At 48.7% G+C, this 18,239-nt stretch overlaps 1 protein-coding gene across 2 annotated transcripts in view; it reads right to left on the reverse strand.

The window, feature by feature from the left end:
• Positions 1 to 18,239, reverse strand: part of LOC144691243 (uncharacterized) — a 47,722-nt gene that overhangs the window by 16,124 nt on the left and 13,359 nt on the right. The window contains exon 2 of one of the 2 annotated variants that reach the window (XR_013579073.1): positions 279 to 338. The exons of the other annotated variant lie outside the window; for it this stretch is intronic. The gene's annotated coding sequence lies outside the window, so the exon portion shown is untranslated. The remainder of the gene's footprint in view (positions 1 to 278; positions 339 to 18,239) is intronic. 2 annotated transcript variants of the gene reach the window in all.

The raw sequence follows: 18,239 nt of genomic DNA on the forward strand, positions 1-18,239 counted from the left end.
GCAAACATTACCGCCCATATTATGATGCAGAGAGTCACACCGGAGTAGTAGAGTGGATGAGTGAGTCTGGTAGAAGTCAGCATGAAGGTAGTACCTAATCAGGACTGTATCATGTATATATGTGTATAATTCTGTGTTATGAATAAACAGTTTTTGTTCGACCATACAAAGCCTCTAGACCTCTTCGTGAGACAACATAAAACTTCACAACATGGTGGCAGCAGGTGAAGGACCCCAAAATCCCTAAGGATGAAGAAATAATGAAACTGCAGTCTGACCTGAGAGAAGTGTGCCTAACTTGAAGATCTGGAATACACTGCTGAAGATCATCTAAGAAGCTGAAAGGCAGAAGAAAGAACCACTGTGCAGCATAAAAAGACTCCATCTGAGCATGTGGAGGTCTGTCACAAGACCCGATCAAAAGCAGAGTCAAAGAACTTAGCCAGATTGCAAAAGGGCAAGCAAACTCCCAAAAAAAGGCTGAAATAAGCTTTTACATTCAGCGCAATAATCATCCCAGCTTAAAGAACGTTGCAGCCCAGATCCAGAGTCAGTGCCATAACATGTGGCGGCCATGCACAAATGGAAAAAAAAAGTTAAAGAGAATTGGGAGCAAAAAATACACTTCACTTTGATTCTTCAAGCTCAGGGAAATAACTACCTGGCCAAAACGATTCATTCAAAAGATTTTCTGCAAAATCGCTGAAGTTTAAAATGGTTCTGTAACTGCAACAGGAGCCCACCAAATCCCAAAAAGCAGGGGAAGAAAAAAGAAACACAATTACTGCAGCACCATTTAAACAAGAAAAATTTAAAATTAAAGTTGTACTCCACTTTGCTGAAAACAGCCATGGACGGTAAATCAATACTGCCAGACCAATTAAGGAAGATGGAAGGGTCAGACCAGACACTAAATTGGGCATTATGGAGAAGATTTTTAGATATATGATAGCATCAGGCTTGAATGAGAAAACAGATGTTGAACAAGTGAATACGCTAATGTACTCAGTCGGTCCAATAGCCAATGACAAAATTGCCAGTCAAGGAATGAATAAATCTTCTGATAACTTTGAAGAGATCATCAAGTCCTTTGACACCTACTTTGACCTAAGAAGCAATAATATTTTGAAGTGAGAAAAATTTAACAACAGTTTCCAAAAGTCCAGGGAACCCATAGAATATTTTGTAACTGAGTTATACAGATTGGCTGAAGGTTATGACTATGGTGACCTCAAGCCAGAGCTCATAAGAGATGAAATAGTAGTGGGAGCAGTTGACAGTAGTTTTTTTGGATGTAATCCAATCTAAGGAAGGTCTGACTTTGGAAAAAGCCATCCAAATCATCAGACAACCAGAAGTCCACCAGCAAAATTGATCCATTTTGTGAGGTGAAGTTAAACTGTATTACAGAGCAACCCCAACAGTCCAGCTCATAAAGCTACAAAGTGGCAAGGAGACTCCAGGGCAGGGAAAGCAGTACCCAAGCAAAACACAAGATAGTGGCAAACCATGTCACCCCTGTGGTGTCAAAAGATCTCGCAGGCACAAGCAGTGTCCAGCAATCACTGCAATGACTTCACTGCAACTGCCTGGGACACTTTAAAAAGATGTGTAAGTCCAAAACCTTGAGACGTGCGAAGGATCCCACATGAGTCCATGAGGTAGATGAGCCACACCAAGAAGAATTCCAAAAATGCTTCTTGAGAGAAATTAGGATGCCAGATTCACATTTTGGATGTTGACATATCTGTAAATGGCCACCTCACAAATGTCAAATTAGACACAGGAGCCAGTGTGATGGCCCTGTTGGATCAGGAACCGTGGCTAAAAGACCTCTGGCTACAAGCAACAGACACACCACTGCATGGACTTGGAGGAATCCAACTACTGGTCGTAGGCATGATTCAAGCACTGCTCCAGTATGGCACAAGCAAATAATCGAAATTCTGTATGTCATCCGCAACCATCACTTTTCCTGAGCAGAGTTGCCCTCAATCTCCCCAAAATGGCAGAAGATGTCAAAACAACCACTATAATGAACTACACTGATTTGGATATTCCTGAAAGGTCCACCAGTACTGGTGATCTTGACTGGGACTTCAGTTCCAAACTGACCTCACTCTTTGCAGAAGCAGTTATTCCATCTCCTTTGTAGATGGCAGAAAATACTTTTCTTCGCTCAGACCAGCAAAACCTCTAGATAAGTACCAACATACTGAAAATAGAAGATACAGAGGAGAAGGGGCAACAACAGAAGGTTGAGCCCGAACTTCAGAGTCAAATAGTTGTTGTCATAGAACCAGGAAAAACTACAGCAACGCAGGTGGAGCTTCAAACTCGCTGCTCAACATGAGGTCAATTCTGGAGAAGGAGAGAAGCGACCACCAACTCACCAAGATAAAACTCAGGGAGGCACACGTGCACATGAAGAAACAGAGTGCAGCATTAGGAGGCAGACTGCAGGTTGAGCTCAAGGATGAGGAACATACAAACGTAAAGGAGGTAAACCTTCAACCTCCAGGAAGAACATGGCGGACTCCATTGAGGAAGAAAACCTGAGTCCGCTCTATGAATGAACTGAGCAAACATTCCCTCCAGAAGGAGAGGGATAAGCCCCTGGCATCCGACCAAGGAAGACAGATTGTTGACAAAGAAAAATACAACACTAAGGAGCGCAAGAAGCGATCATACGTTAACACCCGAATATTTGAAACACCAAGCACCACAAGTTCAACTCCAGACCAACAAAGTCAGCCCAAAGCAATTGAGACTGCCACTCCTCCAAATGTGAAAAGAACAAGACCTGGAAGAGTTGTAAAGACTCCAGACCATCTGAATCTGTAAAGTTAGAGACTTGGGCAGAAGGGGTAAGATGTAAATGTTATTGTAAGTATTTGGGTGAAGACTTAGGGGGAGGTGTAGTATTAGGGTGTTTGAGTGTTTAGTGTTCCCTAAATTTGCACCCGAAAGGCCTGGCTCTAATTTTTAAACTCTGCCCCTTAGAGCTTGGGTGATGTTTTCCACCCCTGCTCGCCGCCTGGATCATCCGGTCCCACAAAAAGTCAATGAACTTTTGGCTGGGCCGGCGAGTCTCCTGGGGTGGGTCCCGCCACAACGGGGCCGGAAAATCTCAGCCCTAGCCTCCCAACCAGTAGAAATAACTTCTATCTTTTTACCTTACCCAACCCCCATTAAACTTCAATCCTTTTAAAAACACCTTTATTCAAAAAAAAAAATCCTTATAAACCTTTTGTGAGATAGTTACAGTTTTGCTCCATAGTGCTTTCTGGCGAATGCAATTACACGTTGAGGGTTTTTGCATAGTTTTATCCGTTAAATTAAGTAGCCATGTTGTGAACTCTCAGGAGTAACAGTAAACATACTAATTATTTTCATATTAAACAGGTGCAAGCTGCCATTCCTTCAGGCGTCCTTTCCCCATAAGCTACAAAGTAGCACAAAAGCCACAAAGTTAATTCTGACCACACCAAATTCCTGAAAGGTTCTCCCGGCTCCTATCATAACTGCAGCAAGAAACCAATAGAAATCCGAGGGAAATGGGGCAGAATTTTCTGTTTGACGTGCGGGGGGGGGCGGGTCTCGCACGGTCAGCGCGTAAAACGACGGGCGCTGACGTGGTGTGAGCGTCCTGATGTCACCCCGCGCCATCGCAATATTTCGCTGGGCACGCACGCGATGGAGTTTGACACACACCCGCCATTAATTAACGGGTCAGTTAAGGCCCTTACATCGTCAATCAATGGTGATTTTCAGGCGCCCGTGCGATCTTCGGGTCAGCGCATGGGCACAACGGGCAGGCAGGTAAGAGACTTTTCTATGAACCTCATCCATGGGCAGGATATGAGGACTCAGTGGGATCGTCAATCTGCTTTGTGGAGTATTTATTGGAGAAAGTATTTTAAACTTGCCTGTGTGATCTGTAGCAGTTCAGAACGAATTCCAGCGGCTTTCTGTGTACTTTGAGCCTTCAGGTCAGCAGTCTGCAGTCAGTAATCTTTTCCGGGCCTGCAGCTTTCGGGAGGCTTCCCCTTAGCCTGGGTATGGGTTCTGACATGTCCACTGGCGGCAGCTCCTCCGAGGAGGAAGGGAATTCTAGAATGAGGAGGAGGCCAGGAGTGCACATTCAGCTGCCAGGGGAGACACCTTTGGGAGGACAGGAGCAGGCACAAGGGGTGCAGGGCCAAGAGGTTGTCCAAGGTGGAAGTGGCCTCAGAAGACGCCACTATCCTGCTGCCAGGGTTTACAGGCGGAGAAGCAACTACCTCAATATGACTGAGGTGCAGTGCCAAAGGAGGCTCCGACTCTCAAGGGAGATAGTCAACTACACCTGTCAGCTGATTGGCCCTGAGATCTCCCCTAACTGTGTGGGTGGGCACCCCATGCCAGCAGCTCTGAAGGTCACAGTTTCCCTCAACTTCTATGCCTCTGGCTCCTCCCAGGGCTCGGTGGGTGATCTTTACAGTGTCTCCCAATCAGCTGTCCACACTTGTGTCAAGCAGGTTACAGACACTCTGTTCAGGCGTGCATTGACCTTCATCCACTACCATTGGGACCAGGCAAGCCAGACACAACAAGCCAGAGGCTTCGCGGCCATTGCTGGCTTCCCCCGCGTTCAGGGTGCAATAGACTGTACACATGTGGCCATCAAGGCGCCAGCAGGTGAGCCCGGTGCCTTCGTCAACAGGAAGGGCTTCCATTCCATGAACGTACAGATAGTGTGTGATCACAGGATGCTGATTCTACAAGTCTGTGCAAGGTACCCAGACGGCTCCCACAACGCTTACATCCTGAGACACTCCCAGGTGCCGGGGCTCTTCAGTGCTCCAGCCCGGCTTGATGGAAGGCTGCTGGGTGACAAGGGCTATCCCCTCAGAAGGTGGCTCATGATGCCTCTCCGCCATCCAAGAACAGAAGCTGAGCAGCGCTACAATAGGAGCCACGCCTCCACAAGGGCTGTGGTGGAGAGAACCATTGGTCTTCTCAAGATGTGCTTCCGGTGGCTGGATCGCTCAGGGGGCGCACTCCAGTACCCTCCAGGTCGTGTGTCGGTGATAGTGATTGCATGCTGCACTCTCCACAATCTTGCACTGGAAAGGGGGGACGCAGTGGACGATGAAGACATCGATGCAGTGGATACGGCTGCACACGCTGAGTCCAGCAGTGATTCTGAGGATGAGGAAGCACAGGGGAATGCTGAGGGGCTAGACGCTGACCCGGGACTACACCAAGGAGGCAGGGACACCCGGGAGGCTTTAATCCAACGAACCTTCAGCTAGCTCCACACAAATGGATCAGGAGGACCAGCCTTGCCTGGCACTTCCATACTTGGCACCTAAGTGCTAAATCTGCCAAGTCATCAGCTGCAACTAAGGGCTTTGGACATAAACTTCAATGTCCAAACAAATACTTATGACATTTATCTTAAACATACAAATGCAGAACAAAGGAGCCACCCTCAGCCATGGTAACACATCTGATTTTTATTTTACACATCAGATGTTCTCACAAATTCAAAACAAAACATTAATGAAGCAGAAAAAAATTATAAGAACCTAATCTCAGGCCAAATACAAAAGCACCAGTGAGAAACCCGTGGTGTGCCTAACGTGTCTTATGTTTACGTTTTCGGGTGCTACATCTTGGTGCTGCCCCCTCGCTGGGACTGGCATCTGAGACAGCCTGCTGACTCTGCCATCCTGTTGGCCTCGATGACTTTAGTGGTCATCCTCTGGCCCTTGGAGCCTGTTCTGGCCCCACCTGGGAGGGATCTGCCAGTTCCACGGTTGGCATCTCCACAGTCTTCGCAGCCTCACCCGATGTAGCGGTCACTGGGAGAGGGGTGAAGCAGCTAATGCCCTCATCCAGAGCGCCCTGAGAGGAGCCCACAGGTGAGACAGGCAGCTGCTGCGCCGATGTGAGGTCGCCTCGGACCTCCCAGCTCACCATCAATGGATGGGCAACGAGTTGGGAAGCTTGAAGCCCACACCATCTCCCACATTGGCAATGACCAGCTGTGGCCACTGGCGCTGTGAGGGCTTGCAGGTCCAAGCGTAACCCCAGGAGGACCTGCTTGTTCTCCTGGAGGTGCCTCTCCACAAGAATCGCCACTCTCTCCATGGAGGAAGCATGATGCTCTGCCATGAAGCTCATTGCATCAGTCATGCTCCGTGTGGACTCCTCCACCACGGACACCAAGCCAAGCATAGCCTCATGTATCATTCCCAGATGCTCCCGCACACCCGGCCGCATTTCCTGCAGCTGCTGCATCGCGGGCGACTCCAGAGGCACATCATCAGGCACCGACTGAGCATGTGCCTGGACCCCTGCAGTATTTTGACCACTGGCGCCATCGGCACTCTCTGTTCCTGCCAGGTTCTCCAGCAATTGTGAAGTGCCCTCTCCACTGTGCCCCAGGACACTAGCCGATGTTGCAACGCCCACCGAGATGCTAGTATCTGTGCTGGTGCCTGCCTCGCAGAAATGGTGTGATGCAAGTGACAGTTGAGGGCCCTTAGGTGTGAGAGGGGGCATCTGCAATTCCTCCTGGTGGCCAGGCTCTGATGATGCTGAAATGAACAGCAAGGACAGTGGATCAGTTAGCGTGCACACAGTGACACACTTCATCCCTTTCCCCTGGCTCATTATGCACTCAACCTCCCAGACCCTATGGAGACGAACATTGGTGGGGTGGTAAGTAGTGAGGAGGATACCCTTACGTTACAGGCAGATATAGACGGGCTGGTCAGATGGGCTGATGAATGCCAGATGGAATGTAATGTGGCTAAGTGTGAGGTCATGCACTTGGTTAGGACAAACAAGGCACGGGAATACACGATGAATGGTAGGACCGTAGAAAGTAAGGAGGATCAGAGGGACCTTGCTGTGCATGTTGACAGGCCCGGTAAGGTAGCAGGACAGGTACAGAAGGTGTTTAAGAAGGTAAATGCCATACCTGCCTTTTTTAGCCGAGGAATAGAATATAGGAACAGGGAGGTCATGTTCCAAGTGCAGAAAATGCTGCCTAGGCCACAGCTATAGTTCTGTGTGCAGTTGTGAAATGCGCTTCACGGGAGGGATGTAACTGGAGTGGAGAGAGTGCAGAGGTCGTTGATCAGGATGCTGGCTGGGCTGGAGAGTTTGACTTATGAGGAGACATAGCATAGACTGGGGTTATTTCCCCTGGAGCAGAGGAGATTGAGGGGTGACATTATTGAGGTTTATAACATTATGAGGAGCATAGATAGGGTCAACAGAAAGGAACTTTCCCCTTGGCGGAGGGATGTGTAACCTGGTGGCATAGATTTAAGGTAATGGGCATAAGGTTGACAGGTGATGTGATGAGCAACTTTTGCACACAGAGTGTGTTGGGAATGTGGAACGCGCTGCCTAAAAGGGTGGTGGATGCAGAAACCCTCCTAATGTGTAATAAGTATTTGGATGTGCAGTTGCGATGCCATGGCATACAAGGCCATGTGCATAGTGCTGGGAAACGGGATGAGGTGACTTTGGGAGGTGTTTGATGTGTGCATCCGAGAAGGGCCAAAGGGCCTTTTTCTATGATCCACACCTCTGCCTCTATCACTCTGTGACCGAGCAACGTTGCAACAATAACAAATCAAACAGTCAGCAGTGCTACAGATGTTGGGAGGACATTGCGGATCTCACTGTTGGCCTCAAATACCTGGCCGTTCCACCCCAGCCTCAGTGACACCAGTTGACCTGGGTGCATGGTGTCTCTCAAGCTCCAGGGCCTCCTGTTCGAAGCGGCTTAACATCAGCAGCTGGACCTGGCCGCCTCCAGTCCTCGAACGCTCAGACGCACTGTGAGCATTCTTCTCCTGAAAAGCAGAGAAGACCATTCATTGAGGCAATTTACACATGGACTCTGCACGCGCACGCTGCACCCCAATTACAGTGGCCCATATCAGGCCTCCAGTACCCCCTCTCCCCGCTACTGCTGATCAGTCACACAAAGATAGTACGCCTGCTCCCAAACCCCACCCAACGGCCACCTTGAAAACATTCTGCGTATATCACTTTAGGAAACACACGGTTTTTAATCCCATAGCAAGGAGGCGCAACTACGTGCAGCGTCGAGGGCAGCAGATGGTTCTTGGCCACAACACCTTGAGGCTCCCCTTCCACAATCTCATCACCATGAATAGGACATGTGTTGGAGTTCTGAGTATGCGCCTAGCTGCATCTCTTGCAGGTTGCCCCCAGACTAGTCATGTGTGACTAAGAGCAACACATGGTGCGGGGAGAATTCATCTCCTCATGAAACACTCAGGCTGATGTAAGCATGGGCACTATCTGCTTGCCCACCCAGTGAAGGAAAAATCCCAACGTGATTCAATGCATTTACGACAGTAAGACTTGGGGGGGGGTATTGGCCTCAAAGGCTAAGGCTACCTGCTGGTTAAATGCCCAATGCCAACATGGTTCTCACCCTTCCAGAGCGCAACAAATCATTGAAGTGCTTACGACACTGGATCCAGGTGCACCGCACCACATCACGGGAGCTCACCACCTCCGCCACCTCCTCCCAGGCACGTTTGGTCATGTGGAGGGGCCTCCTCCTCCCGTCCTGGGGGACCAACACCTCCCATCGTGATGCCACCTCCTCGAGGAGGGCAGTAAGGCAGTCATCTGGAAAACGAGGGGCGCAATGACACCCTGCTGGCCTGCCCTGCAGCCTGCCCTGCTCCTGTGACAGACCCTGCAGCCTGCCCTGCTCCTGTGACAGACCCTGCAGCCTGGCCCTGCTCCTGTGGCCCACCCTGCAGCCTGGCCTGCTCCTGTGACAGACCCTGCAGCCTGGGCCTGCTCCTGTGACAGACCCTGCAGCCTGCCCTGCTCCTGTGACAGACCCTGCAGTCTGGTCCTGCTCCTGTGACAGACCCTGCAGCCTGGCCTGCTCCTCTGCCCTTCCCTCCAGTGTGCCCTGCTCAGCCGACCCCCTGCAGCGTGTGACCTGGAAGCGGCCATTGTGAGCAGCCTACAGGAGGCTGCCAGGCCTTCCTTTAAACAGACTGCGGATTGCGATTGGAACCAGCGGCCTGTGCACGTCCGCCGCCGCCCGCACACTCCCACTATCCACGGGAATCGGGAAATGCACTGGGCGGGCCTTAATTGGCCCACCCGTGTAAAATGGCGGCGAGGACCCGATTGTGGGCGCTGATCGGGTCTGCGCCCGCCCGCTCCAGCTCTGCCCGCCCGACAGGCAGAAAATTCTGCCCATGGAGTAAATGGTTGATAACGCCCATGTTCACCATTTCTCCAGTCCAGCTTCCCACTGAAGTTACAATGGGAAAGTAGGAGAACTTCCTTAATTTTCCAATCAAATAATTTTCTTTAGCGAATGATTTATTTTGTGCTGATCATGGTGAATTTTGTCAGAGTTTGAGGTGAAATTTGTCAGAATTTGAGGTGAATTTTATCAGGTTGTGGTGAAACCTTTCAGGGATGGTCACTTGGTTATTTATTTTGTTAATCAAAAAACCTGGAACAGAGTCTTCCAACTATCTGTGCAATACACGTGATATTGTTCAGCCAAATATGATCACATTCATTTGTCTTCTATTAACAATCTTTTATTCACCTTGATTACGGGTTTTAAAATATTACTAAACTGGCTTAACCAGTCTGAATATGTCTCACTGCACATCTTCCCCGACATACACAAATTGTCTAATTATACTGTTCAGATAGAAAGCAACTGCCAGTTCCCTCTGTTATTTTAACATCTTGTGAAGGCTTTTAAACTTTAGACTGTAAATTCCTCTTCAGCTAAAGATTCAATGTCAGACACACATCCGTTCAGTGCTCATATTGTCCTTCTCCAGCTGTCCTCATCACCCTGGCTCCCATACTTATCCATGAAGTCTTTATTCACTGCATCTCTTTGAAGACATTCTTTCCCCATATACTTCCCTGTCTCCATGCCCCTTTCTATTATCACTTGCATAACATGGCTTGAATAACAGCAGCAGATTTTAAATGGAGCTACAGTCTGGGTGGCAGTCACTTGACAAGATTTAGCATAGTCTCAATCAATGTAGCAACACAATCGAAGCACGATGAGATCATCTGCTTTGCCACAGACCTTTCTCTAAGCTATGCTGAACCTTTTTTTTAATGCTCGCCGTAACAAGCTCTGAATATGGACTGTATGCTGGGATCTTTTGTCTTGCTGATTCTACTTCCCCACCCAGCCTCCCCAAGTAATTCAGAAATTCTTTCATCTCTGTCAAGAGGAACACATTTGGCGGGAAATATGTCCTCAGTTTTCTTCCATTGTCTTGCTACTCTGAATGCACTCATTACTGCCATTACAAGAGAAAATAGAACAAACTTGCACATTCCTCATTGCCGTTCGCACAAAGCACTTCAATACTTCTAGAAGAAATACTTTGAGGGTTTCTCAAACACCATGGAAAATTCAAAGCATCTGCATGTTATCCCATCTTATCAAAAATGTTTCATTAAAGCACTTCATTCCAATCAAACGTTTCACATATAAGACTTCAATAGTACCTTTCTATAATGATCGAGAATTCCTTGCTTCATTTTGATTTAATTCTGCAGCTCATTTATGTGCACTCCTTGGCAATGTCTTTCACACTTATATAGCATACCTTTATTTTGTAATGAATGAATTATTGAACTGCACTGATTAAATATTTTCCTTATGTTGAATTGCGAGTGATCCTTGCTTTATCCCAGAGTTGAACTCATGGTCTGGGCTCACAGTAATGCAATACTCAGGATAAAATGCCAAACTGAAATTGTGTAGTAAATTTGAAGAGAAGCAGAGAATTTTAGTTTTCTGGCAAAATTCCATCCTCAACAAATCTTATCAAAAATTAATTCACCTCAATGTTGCGATAGTGCAGAATTGCTCTTTACCTGACGAATCAGAGCCAATGTAAGTACAGTTTATCTACTGAAAAATTGCTGGCTAGATGCATTATAAACTGTGAGCCATTGTTTATTGTAATGTGCCACAGTTTCACGTGAAATGTTTTCATTGTTTGAGACAAGGCTTATGAATAGAAAGCTTTCATTCCTCTCATTGTCTCAAGACAGGTTTTCATCATGATTTATTTTCTCAACGGAAAAAATTAGTCAATGAGTTGTGTTCAAGTATTGCGTTTTATGTTAATTTGTACACATGGTTAAAAATCCCCCACAGCTTGCAGGTATGGGAGGTGAGAAATTTAGTAGAATGTTTTACAGGCGGAATCCCCTGCTCTCGCTGGTGGCGAACTTGGAGGCGGGAAGGGCATTTAATTAGGTGTGATGGTGGTGTACTGGAACCCCGCTGCCTTCTCGCCTCTGCCAGAATTAAGTTCTGAGTGGGAAGGCCCATGGTCAACCTTCCCACCCCACTGCCAATTGATCCCCAGTGAATGACCACCTAAGGGCCTTATCCCACTACCACGGGATTAACCCAGTTGCAGGTGGGCCTGTCACCACGTGGTATGCATGGCAGCTAAAACCGTGTGGCCAGCTTGTCACCTCCTGGGGGCGGAAGGGAAGGGTCCTTCGGTCAAAGGCACTCAGTACCTGGACTCGATCATTGGGAAGTTGGGGGGGGCCCGCTGAGAGCCAGCTCCCCTGCCCTTGCTGTCAACCCACATGCACCCCTCGCCCACTGTTCCCAACACCACAAAGTGCCCTGTACATTATTTACCTGGCGCCTGGGTCGCTCGGTGGTCCTGGGACTCCGGTGCCTGTCCTTCCTGCAGCGGTCATGGCATCTACAGTGGTGCTGCTGAACACAAGGGCTGCCGGCCTCTGATTGGCCAGCAGGTCTCGCAAGGCAAGACTTCCACCCCTCTGGGGTCTTCATTCCAGGGGAAGACCCACTGCTGGCCTTACCACTGCCTGATTGGCTTGTGGTTCGGCACGCCTTCTCGAAAAGAGGCAGTGTGGGTCTCTCACCGGCTCTCCAGTCGGTAGGCAAGACTCCCAACACCTCAACACGATTCCACCTTATCTCAAATTGAGGCAATCAGAGTCAGTTGATCCATCCCAGTCATTTTGAATAGCAGTAATTGGTATCTGCAGACCCACGCCCCCAACAGAGGAGCTGCTTTTATCGACAAGCCTACTGGCAGATCACTGAAGGGTGAACTCGTCAGAGGGACAAGTTTACACTTTCTGTGAATGCAGAGGGATAGGGAAAAACAGAACCATGGGGTGTCCATTATCCAGGTAGAGCTGGAGAGGGAACAATTGCTAATCCCTAGCCCAGCGCCAGTCAGGACCAGAAGGCTGCTGGGAAAAAGTAAGCATGCTCCCTATAAGGGATGATGGTGGCATAATGGTAATGTCATTACCCTAGTAACCCAGGTTAATGCTCTGGGAAGATGGATTCAAATTTCACCATGGCAGCTATTAATTAAAAACAAATCTGGAATATAAAGCTAGTCCCAGTAAAGGTGACCATGAAACCATCATTGTTTGTTGGTAAAAACCTATCTGGAAATCTACTGTCCTTACCTGGTCTGGCCTACATGTAACTCCAGACCCATGGCAATGTGGTTGGCTCTTAACTTCTCTCTGAAATGGCTGAGCAAGGCCACTTTAAGGTCAGTTGTCAACGGGCAACAACTGTTGGCCTTGCCAGTGACACCCACATCCCCTGAAAGAATAGGGTTAGTGTGAGATGCTCTTATTATTTTCATTGTTCTTGGTATGTTTTCCCTTGTTAGCTGAATGAGATTGTGATTTACACCATGAGTTTCCTCAGTGGCTTTCCTAGTTGGCCAGCTGAGCTTCAATGCAAGATTGAGGCAAGCTCCGGATTGACATGTGAACAGCCTTTCCGCTGGTTATCCACTGAAGGTACTGCAGAGGGCTGGGAAAACTCCCGAGGAAATTCCTGCCAATGATATCCAGCTCGAACCACTTGCAGTAAGAACGAGTCTCGCATTCACACTTGCCTCGTGAATCACCAGGCCACGATCTTTGCTCTGGTCTGTGGGGCCCTGTGAGTGAGCTCACTCTGAGAACTGAGTCCGCTTAGGAACAAGAGCGATGCGAGAGAAGACTTGAAGCCTTCGTTGCCATCGAATGATGCTAACACTGCAGCGACTAAGATGCGTACATGCCTAGGGATCTCCTCCTCCCGTGCATGTCTTTTCTTCAGCCACTACCACGGAGGAGACACAAATACCGCTAGATTATCAATGCTGATGAGCTGCCCTCACTCAATGATGTTCCTTGAGAAAGAGGGTGAGAGAGGGGTGCAGCCCCGACATCCGCAGCAGAGGTGGAGGCAGCCTGCTGACTGCTACGTCCTGATGTCTGTAATGACCTTGGCAGACGTCCTCAGGTGGCCTGAGGCCTGGAGGGCACAGCCTGATAAGAGTCACCTGCTCAGGGGCAGAAGCTCCCTCGGTGGCCTGAGAAGCTGGAGTGGATGGGGTCACAGGCAGAGGGGGCTATGAGCGGCTGCACACCCTTGGAGTGTCATGAGAGGAGGCCCCCGGGGTGTCCAGCAGACGCTGATTCTCCCAGTGGGTGTCTGAGGGCCCCGCCCTGACTCCTGCAGGAGATGGTACACCCGGAGGGAGGTCAAGTTGTCTCGTCCCCGTGTCACCTACATCCTGACGGTGCCCACCAGGGTGTGTGGCCATGGGGCGCAGGGCCGAGCACAAATCCAGCAAGACCTGCTGGACCAAGGTCTCCGTAGTGGAGACCTTGCCTTCCCATGGTGACCTCGAGGTACTCGCATGTCGGAGCCACGACATCAGACAGGACGCAGGCAGGCTCCTTCATCTTTCACTCTAGCCTGCTGAGTGACTGTTGAATCTCTGACTGATGTTCCGCCCGCCTGTTGTTGCATCTCCAGCATAGATTTGGCAGCCGCTTCCAGAGGCTCATCCTCTGACATGGACCGAGCGGGTGGCTGGTCTCCAGCAGCCCTCCGAGTGTCGGAGACCTGGGCTGTCCCTGCCTCCGACTGCTGTGGGAACGTGTCAGTGAGGTGTTCCCCAGAAAGTGAGCCCGAGCCGCATCTACAGCTGTGCCCCTCCTGCAGCCATCCGTGGAGTAGAGCGCATGCTGTTGTTCCTGCACCCCTCTGACCAAGGCCTGGAGGGCCTGGTGGGTGAAGCAGGGTGCAGACTTGGTCCTGAGGCTCTCGGTCGTTCTCTTATGGATTGCAGACATCTCTGGTGGGCTGGAGAGGTTGAGATTGGGTGTTGGGCTGGTGTTTAAATATGGCGGCCGGACCTTCGAATCTGCCAGCTGACGGCGGGCAGACGAACCAGCTCCCGACCCTCCAAGTGATTCGGAGCGAAACGCAGCTCTGCATAATTAACGAGGCGCCAGGCGCAGAATCGGGCAAGAGTTGCTGTTATTACGGATGGTGGGCTGGGCACTGCCAAAGCCGCCCTCCACCGCTCTTTGTTTTATTCTGGTAGAATTCCACCCAGTGCTTCCACAGGATGATAGGCCTCTTTCTCCTGCAACGTTACCTGGTGCACAGTCAGATCTCTTCACTGCGACCAGATGTCTTTATATTCAAAACGTGTTCTCTGCTTTACAATTTGACCTTGGGTACTAACTTAAAATCATTTCTGCTTTATTAGAACTCACGTTTAGCATCTTGATCCTAATCAGGGTGATGCCAGCTCAGCTAATGAGAGTCTGAAGGCTGCTTGTGGCTGAGACTGGATGTTCTGTACTTCTAGTCCATTACATGATCGCAGCAAACAAGAGCCAGGGGTATGGAAATTCCTGCCAAAAGAGGGACTAGCCTGACCAGTTTTGAAACAAGAATAGACCCTCAGGAAAATAAAGGTGCAGCAACATTTAAATAACAAGGGGTTTAAACACCTTAATTGACCTTGCTGTAAGCTTACATTATCAGTATGATCCATAGAATTTTAACTGTGCCAAAATCATTTTTTCCGAATGAATACAGATTAGCCAAGTTTGACTGCAATACACCATCAAATTCAACATGTATTTTTTGTGGCTTTGTTATTAATGTCAAAATCTCACGTAAATTATCCCCTTCACAGCACTTACTTTGTTCAGTTCCCAAAGAACATAAAGGAACAGTACTTCTGTATTATATCTTGAACACGAAAGAAGAATATGTTCCAAAATGATATTAAGGCAGTAATTAATCACAGACAGAATCCATTCTGTTAGGCACTTTAACCCCATCACCTGCATCCTTGCATGAAAAGGCTCCTAATACTTTTAAAAACAAATCAAATTCTGAGAGTGGTAAATACTATAAATTCTCTCAGCAATTTTTCTGGCAACCTGTAATGTTGGCTTAGCAACCATTTCAATGAGGTTTGGGGTAATTGAGACATTGGGCACTGGTGATTCAGCTGCCTGCTGTCCATCTCTCCCCATTCTCACCTCTGTTGCAGCCTACGCAATACTTCATGTACAACACTGCTGCATTTCCCTTACCATGTTTCCTCCAGTTGATAAAAGATTGTGCTACAAATATGCACATATAGAGCCATAGAAAAGTTACAGCGCAGAAAGAGGCCATTCAGCCCATCGCATCTGCACCAGCCATAGTAAGAGAAAAAAGAAGTTAGCCACTCATTTTTAATCTCACTTTCCAGCACTTGGTTCGTAGCCTTGCAGGTTACAACACTTCAGGTGCGGATCCTGAGATCATGAGTTGAGCGTTTCAGCCTCGACCACCAATTTAGGCAGTGAGTTCCAGACACCCACCACCCTCTGGGTGAAAAAGTTTTTCCTCATGTCCCCTCTAATTCTTCTACCAATCACCTTAAATCTGTACCCCCCTGGTAATTGACCCCTCAGCTAGGGGAAGCAGGTCTTTCCTGTCTACCATGCCACAGCGGGAGGTGATGGCGTAGTGGTATTGTTGCTGGTCTAGTAATCCAGAGACCCAGGGTAATGCTCTGGGGCACTTGGGTTTAAATCCAGCCATGACAGTTGGTGGAATGAGAATTCAATAAAAGTCTAATTAAAAGTTGATTGTTGTAAAGACCCATCTGGTTCACTAATGCTCTTAAGTGTCTCTCTTTCCTCCACATTAGGGAAGGAAATCTGTTGGCTTTACCTGGTCTGGCCTATTGCAATGTGGTTGACTCTTAAATGCCCTCTGAACTGGCCTAGCAAGCTGCTGAGTTGTATCAAACCGCGACAAAGTCACAAAAAAGAAATGAAACCAGATGGATCGACCAAGGCATTAGAAAAGACACCAGCAAGTGTCAACCCTGCAAAGTCCTCATAACTAACAGCTGGGGGCTAGTGCTAAAATTGGGAGAGCTGTCTCACAGACTAGTCAAGCAACAGCCTGACATAGTCATCCTCCCAAAATCATACCTTACAGATAATGTCCCAGAGACCACCATCGCCAACCCTGGGTATGTCCTGTCCCACCAGCAGGACAGACCCAGCAGAGGTGGCGGCACAGTGGGTATACAGTTGGGAGTGAGTTGCCCTGGGAGTCCTCAACATTGACTCTGGACCCCATGAAGTCTCATGGCATCAGGTCAAACACGGGCAAGGATACCTCTTGCTGATTACCACATAACATGCCACATAACATGCTCCCTCAGCTGATGAATCAGTGCTTCTCCATGTTGAACATCACTTGGAGGAAGCACTGAGGGTGGCAAGGGTGTAGAATGTTCTCTGGGTGGGGGACTTCAATGTCCATCACCAAGAGTGGCTCGGTAACGCCACTACTGACCGAGCTGGCCGAGTCCTAAAGGACATAGCTGTTAGACTGGGTCTGCGGCAGGTGGTAAGGGAACCAACAAGAGGGAAAAACATACTTGAACCTCATCCTCACCAACCTGCCTGCCACAGGTGCATCTGTCCATGACAGTATCAGTAAGAGTGACCACCGCACAGTCATTGTGGAGACGAAGTCCCGCCTTCACATTGAGGACATCGTGTTGTGCGGCACTGCCACTGTGCTAAACGGGATAGGTTTCGAACAGATCAAGACTGGACATCTGTGAGGTGCTGTTGGCCATCATCAGCAGCAGAATTATACTCAAATACTATCTGTAACCTCATAGCCCGGCATATCCCCCACTCTACCATTACCATCAAGCCAGGGAATCAACCCTGTTTCAATGAAGAGTGCAGGAGGGCATGCCAGGAGCAGCACCAGGCATACCTAAAATGAGGTGTCAACCTGGTGAAGCTATAACACAAGACTACTTGCGTGCCAAACAGCATAAGCAACAAGTGATAGACAGGGCTAAGCGATCCCACAACCAACAGATCCAATCTAAGCTCTGCAGTCCTGCCACATCCAGTCGTGAATGGTGGTGGACAATTAAACAACTCACTGGAGGAGGAGGCTCCACAAATATCTCCATCCTCAATGATGGGGGAGCTCAGCACATCAGTGCAAAAGATAAGGCTGAAGAATTTGCAAAAATCTAAAGCCAGAAGTTCCAAGTGGGTGATCCATCTCGGCCTCCTCTAGTGGTTCCCAGCATCACAATTGCCAGTCTTCAGCCAATTCGATTCACTCCATGTGATCTCAAGAAACGGATGAAGGCACCGGATACTACAAAGTCTATGGACCCTGACAATATTTTGACAATAGCACTGAAGACTTGTGCTTCAAAACTTGCCGTACTCCTAGCCAAGCTTTTCCAATACAGCGACAACACTGGCATTTACCCAGAAATGTGGAAACTTGTCCAGGTATGTCCTGTACTCAAAAAGCAGGACAAATCCAATCCGGCCAATTACCATCCTATCAATCTACTCTCGATCATCAGTAAAGTAATGGAAGGGGTCATCAACAGTGATATCAAGTGACACTTTCTTAGCAATAACCTGCTCACTGATGCCCAGTTTGGGTTCCGCCAGGGCCACTCAGCTCCTGACCTCATTACAGCCTTGGTTCAAACATGGACAAAAGAGCTGAACTCCCGAGGTGAGGTGAGAGTGACTGCCCTTGACATCAAGGCTGCATTTGACCGAGTGTGGCATCAAGGAACCCCAACAAAACTGGAGTCAATGGGAATCAGGGGGAAAACACTCTGCTGGTTGGAGTCATACCTAGCACAAAGGAAGATAGTTGTGGTTGTTGGAGGTCAGTTATCTCAGCTCCAGGACATCACTGCAGGAGTTCCTCAGGGTAGTGTCCTCGGCCCAACCATCTTCAGCTGCTTCATCAATGACCTTCCTTCCATCATTAGATCAGAAGTGGGGATGTTTGCTGATGATTGCACAAT

The sequence above is a fragment of the Cetorhinus maximus genome, chromosome 15 (assembly GCF_964194155.1).
Source record: "Cetorhinus maximus chromosome 15, sCetMax3.hap1.1, whole genome shotgun sequence".
Lineage (NCBI taxonomy): Eukaryota > Metazoa > Chordata > Chondrichthyes > Lamniformes > Cetorhinidae > Cetorhinus > Cetorhinus maximus.